This window comes from Corvus moneduloides, chromosome 7, assembly GCF_009650955.1.
Source record: "Corvus moneduloides isolate bCorMon1 chromosome 7, bCorMon1.pri, whole genome shotgun sequence".
Taxonomy (NCBI): domain Eukaryota; kingdom Metazoa; phylum Chordata; class Aves; order Passeriformes; family Corvidae; genus Corvus; species Corvus moneduloides.
The window spans coordinates 18507599-18527601 of record NC_045482.1 but is presented as its reverse complement, the minus strand read 5'-3'; the positions used below and the strand labels follow the sequence as shown (position 1 = coordinate 18527601).

The 20003-nt window shown below is 38.1% G+C and overlaps 1 protein-coding gene across 6 annotated transcripts in view; it reads left to right on the top strand.

Moving 5' to 3' along the window:
* Window positions 1–20003, top strand: part of RAPGEF4 (Rap guanine nucleotide exchange factor 4) — a 157335-nt gene that overhangs the window by 77561 nt on the left and 59771 nt on the right. The window lies entirely within an intron of this gene.

Here is a 20003-nt window from a genome sequence, read left to right as displayed (position 1 = left end):
GCTGCTGAAGTTTGTGTTACAGTCTGGTTTCCTGGCCTTTGTTGGAAGAGTGCTGAGGGTGAGGAAGAAAAGCAGCACTATGACGAGACCAGTGGATAACCAGTGGATCATAAAATTCATTATTAAATCCTATTTTAAGGCTTAACTGACTCTGAACTGATGCATAGGCATTGTTCTGGCCCTTTGCTCAGGGTGAATTTTCTCCTATGTTCAGAGAGCAGCTTTACATCCCAGTTCTCCTTTGTAAAATAGTTCTGTGCCTTCAGCCTCACCAGATGAGGGCCCACATGAAAGAACTCATGAATATTTCTGTGCCAGTTTCAATAGTGGGATATAGTATATATATAGAATAATAGTGGGCAGGAATAGTGTCAGGCGTTGCTGCAAAGATTGATAACTTCTAGAATTTCTGTATGGCATGAGTAGAAAAGTTACAGGAATAAACAGATGCTTCAATGCCTTTTTTTCTGGACACAGGAGTTTAACTGGATGCATTTGTGTGATGGCTTTAAAAGGTTAAATGTATTTTTGTTGCACAAAAAGCGTATCTTGACAGCAGCTGAAGACAAGGCATATTTTAGTGTGTTTCCTTAATGCAAAAATAACTACTTCCACCTCTCCCTGTCTGTCTGTCCTGCTTCCTCAAGGGTACTGACCTTTCTTAATTGTCACGTTCAGGTTTTATTTAATGTATACATGTTACAGTATGCAGTTCCTATTCCTAGAGTCTTATTCACTAATGCTACACTACTTCTGGACACAACCTTATCCTATAGGATCATAAACATTTTTCCATGCACTGAGTAATTATTCTTAGATACTTAGATAGCACCTTGGATTCTGTAAGCATTTTACGTAACAGTTATGAATTATGTCTAAGTGCTTGTTTAGGTTATTGGCATTTCAGCGGCACACTTGGAGTTAAGGCAGGTCAGGGGTCTTGCTTGGCTTCTCAAGGAAAGCACCAGGTGCAGAATTCAAACTAAAGGATGTTTTTCTGTTTTCTGAGGCAAATAGAAGTAACAGGTAAAGGTAAAAAGGTAGAAATATCTGTCTGCCATAGGACGTGAGATTGTAATGGGAAGTGATGCTCAGCTAAGGGTGGTAAACACTCTTAGGTACAACGTATTTTAGAAACTGAGTAAAATTTAATGATTAATACATTTGCCAATAGCTGGGCTTTTCTAGCGCAACAGAACTCTTCCTGCACAAAATAATTTCTTGGGTAGGAGACAGAACTTGGCTAGGGCAGGCTCAAACTGTTTAGTGACTTTTACAAGAAGAGAGTCCTTTGCAAACCATATTATCTTCCTATACAAGATGTGTATAAAACAGACACCCTTCTCCCTCCCACACTGTACACATTTCTCTGGAGAGAAGCTGAGTGAGTAAATACGTGACAAGTACTTGTCACCACCTGGCGAACGTGGCAGAAGAAGCTACACAGCATAGAAATGATCCTTGAATTCTAGTTCTATGTTTTCTCCATATGGCCACAGCTGTCTTTAATTATGTTCAGTGAAAGGTAAATGCAGCAGAGATAAATGCCCAAGTATTTTGTTTACTTCTTGCAAACTTCATTCCTGCAGTTTCAAACCGTGCAACTGTTACGGTGCTTACACAAAATGTCTGTTGCCCTTCATGCCCTGCAGTCTGGTTTGAACCATCAGGGAGTTACTGGAATTCCAGGGCCAAATTCCCAGAGTTATTGCCAGCTTTTCAAAACCAAAAATCAGGATACCAGAAAACTGCACTGTATTTCTAGATTTTCCGTATTTTGCTTATTTTTAGGGTGATGCATGACTCCCAAAATGGCAGGTGTTTCAGGGAAGGGCATTCATCCAGGGAAAGGGAAATGTTAGCAGGACATCTTTAGACTACTTTAGATGGCCAGAATAATACCTGTGAGGCAGACAGCAAATACAGCTCGAAGAGACCCACAGACTACTCTGTAATGTCCAGAAAAAGACTGAGTGGGGAACCTTCTGAAATTAGGAGGAAGTTCCTTAAAATCTTTCATATGGTAAGAAGGCATTACACTCTAGGACAGAAAGAGATAACATCTTCGGTAGTTCTCATCATGAAGCATTCATTTCAAGGTATGTATGTGTTGTTTTAATTTTCCAGGGAAGTTTATGACTGTAAGTAATTTGCTTCAAATGAAATTTCATGTATTCCACTCTGGAAATATGAAATGCATGTGTTTTTTTTTTAGCATGTGGTGAGTCTTTTACAAGTACTGTAATAGATGTTCTTCCGTAATTGCTAATTATTTGAATTTCATCTTCATAGCTTAATTTTTTTCTCCTGTCACATCTATTAGTTTTTGATGAGTAACATAAGATTTTTCTTTGAATACATGCTTTGGAATTTTCTCACCATATGGGGATGTTTGGTTTTTCTAGTTCATTAAAATCTACAAAAAAATTATTTCTATTAGGAGAAGGCAACAAAGAGATTCTTTTTACCAAATGTGAATTCATTTGCATTTCGGGTTACATTATTGCACATCATTTAATGCAATATAGGAGTTAAATTGAGCATAAAATACTGAGAGAGAGTATACTACTGTTCTCAGTTATATTTTGGGGAATGGAAACAAAGTCGATTTAATGCTGTCTTATGTAAGGGAAAATGACAGAGCGTTGGTCTTTTAAACTAGGACAGACCAATATATCTGTGCACTGGTCTCTCTCACTTTAGTTTTTGAAAATTCCCCATGGGGTAGAGTTGCATATGAGAGATGAATGTAACCCTAAAGCCAAAATTACAAAATCAATAATAATTTCAAATACATTTTTGGAAGAGATACAGTAGAGTACTTAGAACGCAGGGGAGGTCGGGTTCCAGCGTGCAGACAGAATAGGTAGTGGTCCTGGTTCCATATATTACCAGCAGAGCTGGCAGCAGGGTTGCGTGATGCTTCCCACTACAGGACACTCTCCTTACAGTTTGGCCGCTTTTTCACTGTTTACACTGAATTCTCCATGCTGAGAGTATGCTCGTGGCTGATTTTTAAATTGAAATGGATCAAACCTGTCTGACATTGAGCTGGAGGAAAATACATAGCACATACTAAATAGCTTCTTCCAGTTATACACTAGGAATCCTGTCCTTTGGACTAGAAGCTTGACTTTTGGGGGTTGTTCATACAGTAAGGAGTGTACCATTTGCGAGCCCCTAAAAAATAACCACAGTGTTAAACATTGAAAAATGTCAGCTGAAACTGGCTCACCAGAGGCTTGGTGCAGTTTCACTACAAACCTGTGCACTCAGGCTGTGAGCATTTTATGTGCAGAATTCCCACACTGTCTTTGCTCCTGGGCTGCTTGGGCATTCCTGTCTCAATGTTTAACCATGTGGGATTTCTCTCAAGAGCTTCTTTTAGTTGCTAGAGGAATATTTTGACAATATAAAGCCAGACACTGACTGAAAGCCAGAGTTCTCTCCCCTGTTCTTTTACACCCTTTACTGGTACCCAGGTAGGAACAAGAAATAGCCCATCTGCTCTGGAAATGTGAGATACAAGATAGTTTGAAAGAAGAGGTACTGGAGGAATGAGTTGTGGAGACAAAGGAATAAGAACAGAGGACAGCCCCATTGAGAGCATGAATCTCCACTCCCTTATGGACTGTGGTGCTGAATGCTATTTTCTGCAATCAGCAAATGTCTTAAACTCCTTTGCAAACTGTGGATGCCTTAAAGCATAGAAATGATACACAGGAAGAAGAGAAATTTGTGATTTGTAAGTTATTTATTCAAGTAGTAGATAGTAAAAAAATTCTAACCCTGCTAATGATCCAAGCTGAAATTTTATGTTCTTTTCCATAATGGAATCTCCATATTGCGGTTTGCTGAAAGAACCCCCACATCCTCAAGAAGCCACACAAAATTCTGCTTGAGAAGAAGGCTAAACAATTAAGTGCTCAAAAGCAGAGTGTTTCAAGAATGGGGGCTGACTGAGCAGTGTTAATGAAGTCCTCTTATCTGTGTTTGTTATGGTACAGACTTTGATTACCTGCTCAAATATATTTTTGCTGTGACACACTACATTAAAACAACGTCCTACCTCAAAAACCATGCTGCCTTTCTTTTTTACAGCTTCGCCTCAGTGACTGTTTAAAACGTATGTAAGTTTGCTCCTTCATTGAGAGCGTACATCCTGTAAGGGGAAAAGTGCTTTTCATCTCCTTGAATCTGAGGAATCCATGCTGAACACAGAAGACAAGAGCAGATTAAGTTGTGCAAATTCATACAGTAATTCTTGCTATTGGGTGAAGAATATCTGTTCTTTTCTGAAATCTCTCATGCTGTATTTCCATTATGTTCCCTATATTGTCTTTGGGTTTTTATTGTGATAAAGAGTTGCAGGAGCTCCCCCTTGTGCACGAAGTAATATTCGAAAAACACATAGATTGAGTTTGTGAACCTTACAGGTTGAAACATCCCCTTTATGTTTTTCAAGTAATGTCTGCACATCTTCTAGATTGGAAGCTTATTGGAAGTGATTTATTTTAAAGTATTTTGTATGCCGAAGCTCCTATAGAATGTGCTGCAATACTTCTGTGAAAGTCACCTTTTCATCTATCTTCTTTCCTTGCTAATTCAATGTGGTAAAATATAGATTCCTTTTCTTTACTTAATTTTCAAAAAGACATAGGTACCATGTTGATTTTTATGTATTTAAATAATTGGGTTGATTGTGAAAACATTATTTTCCTTTTTATCATCTAAATGCCGTTAATGCAATTATATTGTAAAGATCTTTCAGTGGAGAGAGCAGGGCATAATCAAGAGTTAATCCTCAAAATATTGCAATTTACCAGGCAAATGAATATTCACTTGTTTCGATTTTCAAGCACTTACGTGTAGCTCTGGACATTTGAAGGTATACTGTTTGTAAATATGACACTGCAATTCACAACGTTCAGCTTGAAAAACCCACACAAGACACAAGTAATAATCATGTTCATTCACCATGTTAGCTACTCTAGCAATAAACACAATCATTTTACTTCTAATTTCCCTATATTTCAATTTACTTTTCCCAGATGACCGAAAGGAAAGCTTATCGTTTAACATATTCAGTATATTATCAAATGTGGAATTTGATAGAGCATTAGGAGAACTCTAAGGGAAATGTTTCACATGCTCATGAAATTGTGAGCCAAAAAAAAAAAAAAAGAGGAAAGCAGGCAGTGTTCTATCAAAGTGTAATTACAAGGTGTTTGTTTGAAAGTTGTAGCATCTCCAACATACACATGAAAACTGTGTTAGAGGATAACTTATTTTCTGTATAGCTGCCCAGTGATAGATGTGCATTGATTTCTTTTCTTGCTTGGGCTCTGCACCAGGCAGTTCTCCTATACAATATTTGCATAGGGTTAAGAAATAATTCCCTTTTCTGTTTTTGAAGTGATAGTGTGAAAGCACTACATGCAAATATTTCTAATAACATCTTTGTGCAGTCCGAACTGTACCCATTATTTTTAGGGGCTGCTCTAATATTTTGGCACCAATTTCACGTATAGGAAAGTAATTTGCCTAGAGGTCTGTTCAAGTTCTTCATTTTGCTCTAAGTGAAAGTGCTTAGGGTTTCATCATTATCACATTCTGTAACAATTTGGCTAGTGCAGAGGCTCTGCATATAGTCTCTGGCAATGTCACATGATGACAGCTTATGGCAGGGGAGATAACAAAGACAGGAGTGTGAGATGAGTAGGAGCCTGTGAAAAATACATTTTTCATATGTTAGTAAGGAACATAAGCATGAAAAATGTGAAGGTCTTTATATGTTGGCAGTAATGTAAACAAAATTGTTAGTAAGTCTGCTGAGTTTCATAAGTAGACTTTGCATAAACTAAATAGTTGCAGAACCACCAGGGAAGGTTGGATATCTCCAGTTTCAGCCAGGCAGATGATATACAGTGGTAGACTTCCCTCCTGAATGTCTTTGTGAATAGCAATACCTCAGAGGAAGCTTGCAGCACCCCATATTCTGTTACACAATCAGCTCCCAATAACTTGTGAAATATCTGTGATCCATTATTTCATTGTATACCCTGAATTCTGGAGGTCCTAATGACAATTTCTACTGGGAATGGTTTCTTCTGCTGTGTCTAATTGTGATTGTGCTGTGATTGAGCAGACTGATACAGAACTAGCCAGAGTAGCCCCAGTATGAGACCTGCAGATGTGGGGAGAGATTCTCATTTGATCTGGTACTATACAGGAACGAGTAGCACTGCACTTGTGGACCAAGAATCCTTGGTCCGGGTTGCTGTGTATTTACCTGTGTACATGTCAAGATAACTTAGTTCTCTTCAGTGCATACTTGATTCATTTCAAGGATCCCTGAAGCCCTTTCATGAATTTGGATGAAAAACATATGGTCTTTCTGTCTATTTGAGGAGTTTTTGTTGTGGTGGTTTGTGGTTCTAATGATAAATAGAGCTGTGTGTGACGACAGTGGGAGTGGTAAGAGATGGATGCAAGACTTCGTGGATGCATTACACTTTTTGTAGACAAATGCAGAATTTTGCAAGCTACAGGACCTGAGGGAATACTCTGTTTTAAATTTCATCCTTGTTTTCTGAGAGCAGTAACATCAGAGTACTAAATATATGTAGGTATATTTCAGTTTTAAAATATAAACAAGTTGCCACATTTATCTCTTGAAAGAAGATGAATAATGGGAAAAATAGTGACTAGTGTCCAGTAACACAATGCAGTTGAGTTGTCAGCACCTAAAGAGGAAGCCTCCCTTTCCTGTCACAGCTGTAAAACATTGCAGAAGCAGCTACTGCCCTTGACTCAGGAATGGAACGCTGAGCTTGGAAAAGTGTCTGCATTTGTATCCTGCTTTGAGAGCTGCAGTGACTTTCTGAGTCAGTGAAACTACCTGGAAGATTCAAGTCAGGGTAGTGTGGGTTTTATTATGAGGGAGGAGTGAAAAGATGAAAAATGAGTGGTATGGGAAGGAGAGAGACTTCCTCTGTTACCAGCAGAATAATCCATATACTCAAGTCAATGCTAGAGCTAAACTATATGAGTTTTTAGTTTCATGACTTTTACATATGAATATTAATATATATGATCTTCACTTCTCTAAATGAAGAGTCCCCTTAAACTGTTATCACTGTTATTTTGATGCTCTCCACTTCTGTTGCCCTTTAATTTTTATTCTTATTTTTATTCAGACTTTATTCCAATTTGTGTGCATTCTAAAGCCTTGCAATTCTTGTTTGTTTTAAGTGCTGTGATGCAAAGTAGGGATGGAGTCCTCTGCTACAAAGAGCTTTCAGTCAGAAAAAATAGAGTGACTGTCAGACAGAAAGATGCTGGTTTACTTAGAACATCATAAGGCATGAGATTCATGGTTGTTTGTGTGTTTTTAATGAGATTTCTTACAGGAGCTTATTGTGATCAGTCCTTGATGTGATAATCCTAAGAGACACTGAAAGTGGAATGACAAGTTCAGAAATCAATAGAAAAGTGCAAAACCAAGTGATATATATTTCTTTGTTGAAATTGTAATTTGGAGGGGATCTAACTCACACTGCTGACCTCTTTAAGTGTAGCAGTGTAATCGAGTACTAACCCATCTGACCAACCTGACAAAAGGGCTGTGGAGGTGCTTGGGGTAGCGCAGGGAAGGCAGTTTGGGTAAAGAGACATTTTGCCTTTCAGACTCCTGTTGTCTAGCTGCATGAGTGTTGCTGTTGTAGTTTGCATAAATAACCTAAAGAATGGAAAAAACCTTCAGAAATTCCTAGAAAATACTAAAATTTGTAAAGTACTCAGTATTGTGAATTAGGTGTGGGACCATCTTTCCACAGGAGCATCACTCTCAGTTCCACTTTTCTGAGGACACAGCCCACTACCTTCTCTGCCAGTGCTGGCAAGGGCAGTCTGATAATATATATTGTGGAATCATATTTGATGACTTTTGCTTCTTGACTGTGTTTTCTGTGAGATTCTGTCCCAACCCCTAAAAAACATGCACATATGCTCCATTTATCTCTTTCAGTTGAAAGGCAGAAAGAGTGGGTAATTATACTGAGAAAAAAGATAGTCCCTTTCAAGGTTCATGTCTTCAGACAAGTCAAGCGTATACAAGTAACACATTTGGCACTTATATTTGAAACAGCAAAAGGAATTTTTTTGAATCTTGTAATTATTTTCTCAAGTTTGGCAGAAAAATTAGATCAGGGATCTTAAAATCAGATTCTTTCTAGTCACTCATATAATATCTCACAGAGCATTTTGACTGCCTGTCCTGCCATGCATGCTGGAAATTGGTATTCCACAAAGTCAGTTATAGTTCTGAGTTGGTAAGAAGTAATCAGTGTGTCTGATCTGATCATTTAGCAGCATCTTTTCTTGCTTGTGTATGGATGACAAAAATTTGAGAGGTTAATAAATAGTGGGAAAAAGCTGTCCAGTGATTTTGTTCTTTTTCTTGTGTTAGCTAGTCAAGAGCAGAAGCCTGTTGTGCTGGCTGCACACAAATAGCACCACAAGCATCCAGTTTGTGGGGCTCATTGAGAGCCATTCAGAGTCAGAATTGCAGAGGCAAAAATGTCAGCTCTTTACAGCAGAGCTGAAAATGTATTTAGGACTGTTAGCACCCATGATGGTTAAGGAGAAAGTGCTGTTGAGGTTTATGATTTATGACTTTCATTATTTATTCTTTTTGTGAATTTCCTTCTGAAAGAAGGCTTGGCACAAGACTGTGAACGTGTTTGATCTTTGTGTGCTTTATCATCAGTGGTGCAGCTGTCTTAAAGATAGCAGTTAGTGAGGAAATACAGATGCACGTAGCTGAGTTGAATAGTAGAGAAATTAAAAGAATACATAATTTAGGCTCCAAAAAAAAATTTTTAAAACCTCAACTTATTTCCAGTACAGGTTACTACACTGCTTTTAATTAGGATTACTGAGACACACTTGTTTTCATCTTAGGAAATGAAATTACATATAAACAATTTATATAATAACCTTGAGCTTGATGGAGAAAAAGCCAGTAGCTTACCAGGAGAATTATGATTATGTCTTTGTAAACCTCCAGTACTGCTTGGTCCATCCTCACTCTTTTTAGTAGCTGACCAAATTTATGAATCCGAGGAGCCTAAAGAAACACCTTCTCTTCTCTCATGCCATTCTTTTCTTGTAGCCTTTTGCAGAATGGCTCAGGTGGTTACTTTCCTCCCCAGCATATTTTCTGGCCCAGCCCACCTTGGAGCCTCCTGAGCAGTGACACCAGAAGCAGAGGTAGCAGAGAGTGGCTGTGCAATAGGAAGATGGTGGGAGCATTAGCTCCCAGAGCAAAGCACATTTGGGCCCAGGAAGAACCATGGCACTGTTTTAACACAAGTTAGCAGGAAACACTTTATGTACGTTGAGTATTTCCAGGCAGACTGGTTTGGATTGCGGTAAGTAAATTTCTCTGGAACAGCATTTTCACACTGTGATTTGCTTAACGTGGTGCAACAGTCGTTATCCTTTACACTAAGAGCCAGTAAAGAGTCAGTTAAGCCAAATAAGATTTTGAGATTATGTTTAAAAAGGGGGTGAGTGGTTGACAGTTGTCAGGGACAGAATTTCAGCTGGACAAATCAATACTTCTAGCAATAATGCGAAAATCAATACTAACATTAAAGAAAAATGGGAAAAACGGGATAAATTACAAAATACAATAGGTGCTCTTCCATTTCACAAGGACGGGGCTGGTTCTGTGATACCCCTAAAAGCCAGACATCACAGAATTTACACAGCTTGGGCTACATACTGAGAGAGGTAAAAAGAGGTCATCTCTTTCAGAAACATACTATGGTGAATTGGGTTGTAAAGAAATGTGGTTAGCTAGGGAAAATGTCAGGTGGAATAATTTTGTCTCTCCATACCCGTCTTGGGTTAATTATTGCAGTCTTTTGTGTGTATTTGTGGAGCCAATTTTTTTCTCAAGTTGCAATAAAGATTCATTTAGCAACAGAAGCATCTCAGAGTATGTTTAGAAGTGTCTGTCCCTTGCTAGTTAATCAGGGAGGATGAGCTAAATTCAAAACAATAAGAAAAAATGTGAACAGGTCAGGTTTAAATAGTAGCAAGTTAGGCAGCAGCAAGCTCTGTAGAAAGTAAGAAGGAGAGACGAAGCAAATTCGCAAATACGAAATATTTACTATTTTCCAATTAAAATCGGATTTTGTTGTAATTGACAGGAATTAAAAGTATTACTCTTTCTCTGTTTAATTGGAGAATATCTACTGTTCTCACAGATGCACATTAACTCAATGTTTGTGTTCTATTTACTGATTATTCCCAATGCATTATGGATTTAATGTGAAAAACAGCATATCAATCTGTCTTGTTCAGATCAATAATTTGATTCCAAATGCCTTTGTATGTTTTTAATCAATACAATTACTGACGCTGTATCTAAAGAATACTGAATGCACTGATGAACTAATACAGCAGTTAAGGTTTAATTTTGTGCTAGTTAAATGTGTAAGACCACAATTGGATATTACTATAAAAGAAAAAGAAAAGCCTTTATCCTACACAGCCTCAGAAACTTGGATGACATAGGATAGGTAGCATGGTTCAGCACATCAGCACCCTCCACTTTGACAAGCTTTTTGTAGACATCAAGAGAAATAGAAGTTTTAAGGAAGATAAGAAGGTTGTTTTGTGGATATTTGTCAAGAGCAGAATGCATGTCTTTTCCACTGACACACAAATATGTAAATTAAACAAGTGCTTGAGGGTTTTTTTATGTTTGTGACAGGAGACTTAAAACCATTGAAGTAGAGAAGTACTTGGCTGAAAGAAAATATTTGTGCTTTTTTGTAAAATGTGTTCTGATCTAGCCATCACTTTGGGATTTCTTTCCTCTGTTTATTTTCATATACTACAGAAACAACCATTTACCTTTTTAGGAAATATATTCCATATAGAAGGAAAACATCAATATAGATCATTAAAAATCTCCTGAGAAATAGGATACCAGAAAGTGTTGAACTGGATATTGTTAGATTATTCCTTCTCAGCTTCATTTTTAGTAAAAATTGATTTCTGAAAGGATGACAGGAAGAAGAAAGAGGAGTAAATAGGGAAGCTGGACTCTAAGGCTCATGTGCTGCACTCCTTCAATGTTTCTTCATTTCATGTGCTTTCACACAATGCATTGCCCTGAACTTGGAGGATAAGAAACATGAAATCACCAGAAGAAGCATAAAATGGGTATAAATTAACTTCTCTTGCCCACTTGCTAAAGGCCTAACCTTGTTGCTGACCTCCCCAGGGAATTCAGGAGGTAACCTTCAATGCCCTCTAGCCCTGTCTCACTTAGATGAATTTTCCTTTCTGTGTTAAAAAGCATTGTAAAGTTCCCAGCATGAATTTGTAGACACTAGACTTCCAGGATTCCAGTTGCAGCATTCAACAGTGTTTTCAGTTGCTTATTCTCATCACTTGTTGCAGTTGTGAGTAGACACTGTGTCCCCATTTTACCATGGAGAGGTCGAAACACTCAGAGGTGAAATGACTAGTGGGCATCACACAATACATGAACTGCTGTCACCCAGGAGGCAGTGGTCCTCTTGCCTCACGTGGGTAGTGTGATGACCACACTCAAGTCAAGAATTTTACCACTAATTTTAATAGGTTCACAATTTCACACATAATTCACGCTCCATCCAGGTTTTGGCACCCTTATGTTTGACATGAAATCACTTAATCTAAAATTTCACTGCCTCGTCCTCAGAAGGCAGTTCTGGCATCTGGATGTAACTGAAACCTAGGAGAGCCCATCCTATCCTGTTTTCTAGACTGAGTACCTTCTGTGAGGCTTGGAGGTAGGAGATGCTTACCAAAGTTAAAAAGGTATCTAGAAATAAGTGAATTAATTAAGTGAAGCTCATTAATCTTTAACATCCCATCAGTTTGTCTTTTGATTAGGTGCTGTGTACCTAGAGTGTGAGAGATGGGCCTTAAGAACTTGTAACCTTGCTGCCTAACTTTTAAAGTCTTTGCCATTATAGCTTGTTTCTAAAGAAGTAAGTAATTTCAGGTAAACATACTTTTAAAGCTGTGAATACTAAGAAACCAGTAGTTTGCATGAGAGACAAAAAAAAAAGTTTTGTTCTTTCGTAGGTTAAAGAAATGCAGGAGCAGAGAAACCCAGACAACACTGGCTTGAGATTCATTATGATAACTGTAGTCACACCTCTACCAGAATATTGGGAATGCTCGCAGCAGAGTTAGCATTTTCTGACATTTTATTCAATGCAGGCAGTGTAGTTATAGCAGCTGTTTCATTGTAGTGGGGAAGTAGAAAAATGACAGGAAAATAAGACATCATTAGCCGTGTTCTAGGGGGTTTTGTGCACTGGTCATAGTCTGTTTCAATATTCTTTTTCCCTTTGACATTCACAGTGAAGTGTCATTTTTGGTAATGGCTGAATCATTTTGTGTTAAAAGGATGGACGTTTATAGTTTGTCAAGGAAACATTGTTGAAGTGTTAATAATGTATTTCAATTTAACTTTCTAAAATAAATTTGCTACACTGAATATTTGAGAATTTAAAGGAACTTATTTTCCTGTTTATGCTATTAAAAAAATGTAGATTACTAAAAAAAAGCAATTTTAGGATGTATTTTAAAATACAGCATAGTCTTCACATTGTATTACATTTAAAGAATATAGATTTTAAACCAGTCATCATTACTCTGAATATTTTGATAGTAGCCCATTTGCTGACAGTATTCAAAGCATTTTACAAAGGTGGAAATTATTAGTATTCCTCTCTCCAAAAAGGGGAAAATGAAACACACAGTGATTAGGTGATTTGTGTAAGGTCATGCAGTCAGAAAAACAGAATAAAACTGAGCTGTCTTTAACCACTGGCCCTGACAATTTCTACTAGGCTATTTTGCTTTGTTTAGATAGTTTGTAGTTAGATTATGGGTTTTTAGATTACAGGTGCTATACCTCTATGAAACTCAGAAGATTTTTAAAATTTGATTATTTTCTTCCCTAATTTTGCAAACATGCTGTGACTGTGTGTTCATCTGTTCATACCTTGCCGTTCTCCCCATTTTGCTGTTTGCAGATATTTGTTAAGAGACTAGAACGGTTGTCTTATGTGAGCATGGGTGGCTTGAAGATCCTTTGGTTGTACAATTTGAAAATGTCTAGACTGGTCCTTTTAAAACAAGTGATCTTGGGTAATTTGTCCTTTGTTAGTTGCCAAGTATTTGTTAATTGCTAAGTCCCCTACAGACATGGTATGAGGTCAGTCATTGTCGGTTTTGGACTTTTCCAGTTAGGAGATGTGAGCAGGTACTTTGCTTTTTGGCTGCCAGTGCTCTCTTGTGGAGCACAGGCTGGTTCTCCCAGCTGCTGCATATGTTTGTGGGGAGAGTGAAGAGGAGAATGAATTGTTTACAGCATGATCGGAGTGATGATTGCATTTCTATTTCCATTTTTTTTGTCTTCTGAAGGGGTGTGGTAAATCTCCCTGTACGGGCCAGTCGTCTAAGAGTTGGACTTGATGATCCTCGTAGGTCCCTTCCAACTCAGAATATTCTGTGATCAGCTCTGTGATTAAATATGATTTTCTGGGTTGGACCCAGAGCTCAGTCCTGGTATCACACCCCAAATTCTAATCTAATCTAATCAGACGTCCCTGTGGCAGGAAGTGTGTGCCAAGGTTTCTTATGAACTATGCACCCTTTGGGGTTAGAGGTCATCATGTAGACTGTTCTGTGGTGACAAGCATTGGTTAATATATCAGTATGTTCTACATAGGGCTACTCCAGAGATCCAGTACAGATTAATGTCATCACAGATCACAGAATATTCTGTGTTTGAAGAGACCTACAAGGATAATCAAGTCCAACTCCTAAATGAATGGCCCATACGGGGATTGGACCTGCAGTGTTGATGTTATTAGCACCATAATCTGACCAACTAAGCTAATCTCAGGGAAATTCCTATAACATTGACTACATTTTCCTTCAAATTTTGACAAAAATGTGTTCCAAAGGACTTTTTTATGACAAAATCTTTGTTTCTCTCATGTTCAGCAATCTGCATTAAATAAGTGTATTGTTTTCCCTGTAGTATCCTAGCAGAGGTTGGTGCAGTCTGCATAACACTCTTTCACTGCAGCTGCAAATAGGACCAATGGAGTTAACTTCAAGATACTCTATCTAAGACTGCTTTCCAGCTGATAATGCCCTCCAAAAACTGTGATACTGTATGTTCAGCTTTATCCCTGTTACATAGTCATTCTGTAGTGCTGGAAATAATGGCTTATTTTGGAAAGAGTCATCGCTACATCATCTTTGGAACTCTTATCTCTGCCTTTGGTCCAAAACAGCTCAAATAGATGACATTACAAAAAAATTGAGAAAGAATGATAAGAGTAGAAGTGGGAGGTGTTGTGTGGGAGGGCTGTGGGGACTCCGACTAATTGTCAGCTGTATCCTACTGACTGGCTATGATTTTGCTGATATTGTGGGAATGGGTTTTTTTGTATATTTTATTTCCTCCCATGTAAACCAGATAGGGCATTAGAAGTCTTTTGGGAGATGTATACAAAGATATTCAAACATGTCAGTCAAAAATGGTAGTAATCAGAAGGCGTCAGGAGTCATTTGGAACTAGTAAGAGCTCTGCTCCCTGAAATACACTCAGGAGAAACAGATGCCGTGAGCCTGACTCAAAACTCATTGAGTCAATTAGGCACTTCCCAGTGATTCCAGTGGGATTTGGATTAGACTATAAATCCCCAATAGTGGTAAATACTGAGGATGTAAAACAAACAGACCTCTTGTGATGTGGCTGTTGCTGCTGACACCTTTCAACTTGTGTGGCTTTTGTCCTTTGTTTCTTCTGGATCCCCCGGCCAGCCAGCAGGAAAACAGATGTCACTTGCAATTCTTTTCTGTTCCCCAGCTGAAAATAAAGGGATCAACAGTAGTGCACAATTTTATCTGATCACCCTGGTAACATGCTGTGGTTAACTCCAATCAATACCGAAACTTGTTCTCTGTTCAGAGATGAGCTACACTGAGGTCATGTGAAAAAAGTGATTCATTGGCTTTTATTTTATTTCATCTTAGTTCTTTACAATACACATATCCTGCGTTTGCATTTGAGAGTAATAAATTAAGTCCCCTTCATCATTTGATTTTATAGATCCAAATCGCTGCAGATCTAAAGCATTCATTCATATGTAAAGGCTCAGAAACATCCCTTTAGAGCTATTTAACAAGGGGAATAGAAAAATCTATTTTTATAAGAGATGTTCTTGGATTTTATTTAGCAGATTCAAATAAGTTGACAGATACAGATCTCATGGCAACTATTATTGTTGTTCATTTTATTATTTATTTGTTTGCATATGGCTTGCTCAGGGATTTAAGAAACACCAAAATAAAGACAGGCCTTGCCCTGTGGTTTGAAATCTAAGGCCTATTTCTCCACAGATTAAATGTGTGCATAAAATTATACACATGAATAATCCTATTTAAATCTGTGGTAATGCTCTCATGCATAAATATTTGAATCTTGAAAGGAATAGAGGCTAAAATTATTACTTTCTCTGCTTCACCCCAATTTAAATATGGTGTTTGTGATTGGCTTTGTGAAGGGTTTGTTTGAATGGCTCAAATGTGAATCCATAAATGTACAGATAGGGAGTTTGTCAATGTTAATGCTAAAAACCTTTTTACCACAGTTTCTCATAATAATTTTCTGCTTTCCCCTACCAACGCCAGCAGCTTTCCCTTCTCTACCCTGCAGACCCCTATGACCTCCTCCCCTACAGGGAAGATCAGCAGGTCATAACAAACTGTTTGAGTGTGCACTAGTTGGAAAAGGGAATAGAGTAGCTGAAGTTCAAGATGGTATTGCTGTGTTGCTTTATCTCACACTGAAGGAAAGCCAAGAGCAGGTACACCGGTCACTCCTGTGGCCAGGAGATGAGTAATTATTTGTAAACTATTGTAATTGAGCTCTTTGCATGATAACTTTTCCCTTATTCAGAAGTATTGAGAAATGGGATCATCAAGGACCTCTGTGCCACATGTATGTACTTTAGTCTCATTAATTCTTCAAAGATACCAGGATGTGTTAAGAAGGCAATTAAACACTCTCCTCACTCTCTGCTGTTTTATAGGGAGAGCTACTTTATTTTTTTTAAGTACTTTCTAAGCAACCCTTAATGGAAGGTCGAAGATTATAAAGAATAACAAAACAATTCTTGTTCTTCAGCCAAGCTGTGACTATCCCTTACAGAATACATTTTTTTTTCTGATGAGAAGTTGTTGCTGGAGCCCTTTATCTCCTATTAACTAACTGATGTTACATTTCTCTGCCTTTGAAATATGTCTTGCCTTTCTATAACAAAGTCCAAGCCCTGTGTTTCCATTTATTGCATTTCAGCTAATCACTAGTGCATCCAGAGCTCACTGCAGCAGCTATGAAAGGCTGTAACTTTGGGGACTCTTTGCTGGGCATGTCTTTTGGATGATGATGGCATTGTCCCTCAGTAGGAATGACTGTCTCGGGCTCGCTGCCCCAGGGGCTCTGTTACTGATTGCCTCTTCAAGCACCACCCTGTGTTTGAACTCTTTTTAGACTTGTAAAGCTGTCCTCGAAAATTGCACAGTACCATGTAGTGAGGCTAAAAGTTACTTCAGGAAAGCATTGAGTCCATCCCTGAGCCACATGCTCACTGTAGCACTGTCGCTCTTGACAGATTCCTTATGTATCCTCCCAAAGATGGAGGAACCAGACCTCTCTGGCAATCTGCCAGTATTCACTGTCCGCTCTGTGAGAAAAGCTTCAGCAATGCCTAGACTGAATCTCTCTTACGGCAATTTAAATTATTTCCTGATCTCTGCACGATGGACTAGGTCACTTCTTTTTTCTTTTCAAAGGCCTTTTAAATCTGAAGAGTTTTTTATCACACCTCTGCTAAGATTTGCCTTTTCCTTAGCTGAACAACTTTGATTATTTATGTTGTGCTTTCTGATTATTCTTGTTGCTTTCTTCTAAAATTCTGTCCAGCTGGTTTCGATGCGTTTGGAGTAAAGTGGGCAAATGAGACACAGTGCTTTATATTAGGTCTTACCTAGGCTGATTAAAGCAGAACACTGTTGTGTATCTTATATATTACTACATTCCAGCACAGTATTGCTGCTTTCACACAAGTATGGCATTGGTTATTCAGTTGTGTTTAATATTTAAATATTTTAAACATTATAAACCTTATTTCCTTTTCTGTAGTATTGCACTAAGACACTTGTTCACTACCCTGTCTTTATTTAGCTAATTCTACCTGCTTCAGAAATGTAGTCATCACTGTCTGTGTTGCATAAAAGCATCATTTTTTAGACCAATGTTACAGCTGTTTCATATTGTAAAATTATTCTGCAATGTATGTGCAGTGCCTTCCATCCTGAAGTCTTCTGCAGAATCAATAAAGGTATATTCTGCTTCATCCCATGTTAATATTTAATATTAACAGATGTGATATATTCTTGAACACTGCTTAGAACAGACCTCTGGTATGACTGCCAGTTTGACTTTGCTTCACTGGTAATTGCTTTTCAAAATGTGCTTTTCCAACTGACTTTGCACCTATTTTGTAGGAATTTAATCTGCCTGTTGCAGAAGAGAATATCTGATGAGAAAGTGCTAAAGCCTTACTAAAAGGCTGAAAATCTACTGTTTCTTTTCTAATCTACCAATGTTGCTACTTGATCATGAAAAGAAATTAGATCAGTGTGGCATGACTTGTTCTTGGTTAATATACGTCACGTGACTCATGTCCCTGTTCTTTTCCAGGTGCTTACAAATGGACTTTTTCTAGAAAGACACATTAAGCTGACATCTATATTTTTTCAGCTTCTCCTTTTCCCATATTTCTGTCTTCAGCTGCCTCCATAGACCCCAAGAGTGGCTGCTGATGGTTCCAAGATGGATGCAGCCCTCTTTCAGTTTCTTCAAGCTCTTCAAGTTTCCTGCATGAAATTCTACAAACCCAGCCAATCTGAAAATAGCTAATTTATGTTTTGGGGTTTTTTTCAAGGTTGAGATTTTACTCCTGTCACTCTACTGCTTAGAATATTAACCATCTCTCTGCCACTGATCTTTATAATGAACACAGATAAGAAATAAATCAAAAGTTTCTGGCTTTCTTGAACTGTCTGTAAATAGATTTCCCTCTATTAAACAGTATCTCAACACTGTTTCCTTTGTTTTACTACTAATACAGTTGTGGAGTATTTTCTTACCCCTTGACATTTCTTGGCAGGTCTGTCTCATCTTGTACCTTTGCTTTTCTAATTCTGTCATTTGTTATTCAGTGTATGTTCTACACTTGCCTTCTCTAGACCCCCTCCTTTCTCCTTTCTGTGTATTTTCTTGTGTGTCAGTGAAGAGCTCTTTCTTTAGCTGAGTCTTTACTTCACCTTCTAGTTAAGTTCTGTGCTAGTATGTATTGTATGTATGGTTAATACTGTTTCTTTAAGTAACTGCCAGCTCCCATTAACTCCTTTTACCTTACACTTGTTCCCCCCTGACCCACTCCAGGAATATAGCTATCAATATTCTGTTTTTGTGGAAACTTTTCTTCCTAGTCCATTGTGTCTGCTTTGATGATCTTTCTTCCTTCTGTAAAGTTCTGACATTGGGTCATTTCATGATCACCTTCACCCAACTTATGTTCTGTCTTTGCAGTTGATCCTTCTGTATTGGTCAGGATGTAGGTGAACAAGCCTTCCTGCTGCTTTCTGCAGATTCTTGTGCTGTGTCTTAGCTTTCCCCTTGGTTTTTTTCTGTACTTTTGGGTTGAATCAGATTTCTTCCAAATGCTGTCTTATATTCTGCTTTGATTAGGTTGGGAGATTTATTGAAAAATCTTCATCCATGTTCAATTTTTCACCTGTTAGTTTATGCATTTTTGTTAAAACTTAATTGAAATGCTGAAAAACAAAAAAGTGCATTTGTTTTTGCTAGTCCAGTGCTCTAAAAATCTATGTTTTTTGTCTTACACATTTTAGCTCTCCTTTAAGTATATTCCTAACTAGAATTAAAATCTGGAAGCTAGATTGAGTATATTGTACCTGTTTGAGATTGTTATTCAATGGTTTTGTTTTCATTAGAGGCATCTTTCAAAAGATTTTCGCTATTCTTTACATATGTTAACTGCAAATATAGACTATATAGAGCAGGCTCCACACAGTTCCAGAAACCAAGAAATATTGAGGGATGTGCTACTGCTCTTCTGGCTGGACAGAAATGTTTGTAACTTAAATGAATTTGTGAAAAAATATTGACTTGTTAAATGAGAAAAATCAGGAATCCCATTTTAATTGTATTGATTTGCCTTTTCAGAGACTTTTTGTAAGGTAGAAACAAAAAACTTTTTATTGGTTTCCATATATACAGGCCTCTATGTTAAGATTATTGATTTCTGTCATATGCTTCCCTCATTTTCCCCTTCCCAGCTGACCCATAGTTTCCTGGTGCATTCTTAGCTCTTAGCACTAGTTGATAACTACAAGGACTTTGTCATGTCATTAAAATCCCGTGGGACCTAATGGACAGATGCCCAGTTCAGGGAAACCAATACCTGGCAACCCAGAAGTACCTGGCTTATGTTTCACCATACTTCTGCTCTGGCTGTCTTGGCTATCTTGGTTTTGCCATGGGGGCGTGAGGGAACTGTGGCTGCCACGGGCCAAGGTGCAGAGTGTTGCCCTTGTGGGAGACCTCTGTGCTCAGCCTGATCTGCTGTCGGCAAGCCCAGAGTGCCGTCCAAAGTCAGCTCTTGTGTCGTGTCTCCTGACATTGCACTCTTGACGTGAGTTTGGTCCATGCTGTTCACTACCAGGCTCAACAAAGCCAAGTCTTCCCATCGGTCTGAGGTGGCTGCTGAAGTTTGGTTTTGTTCTCCTTTGTCTCCGTTTCTACTGTCCTTTAACCT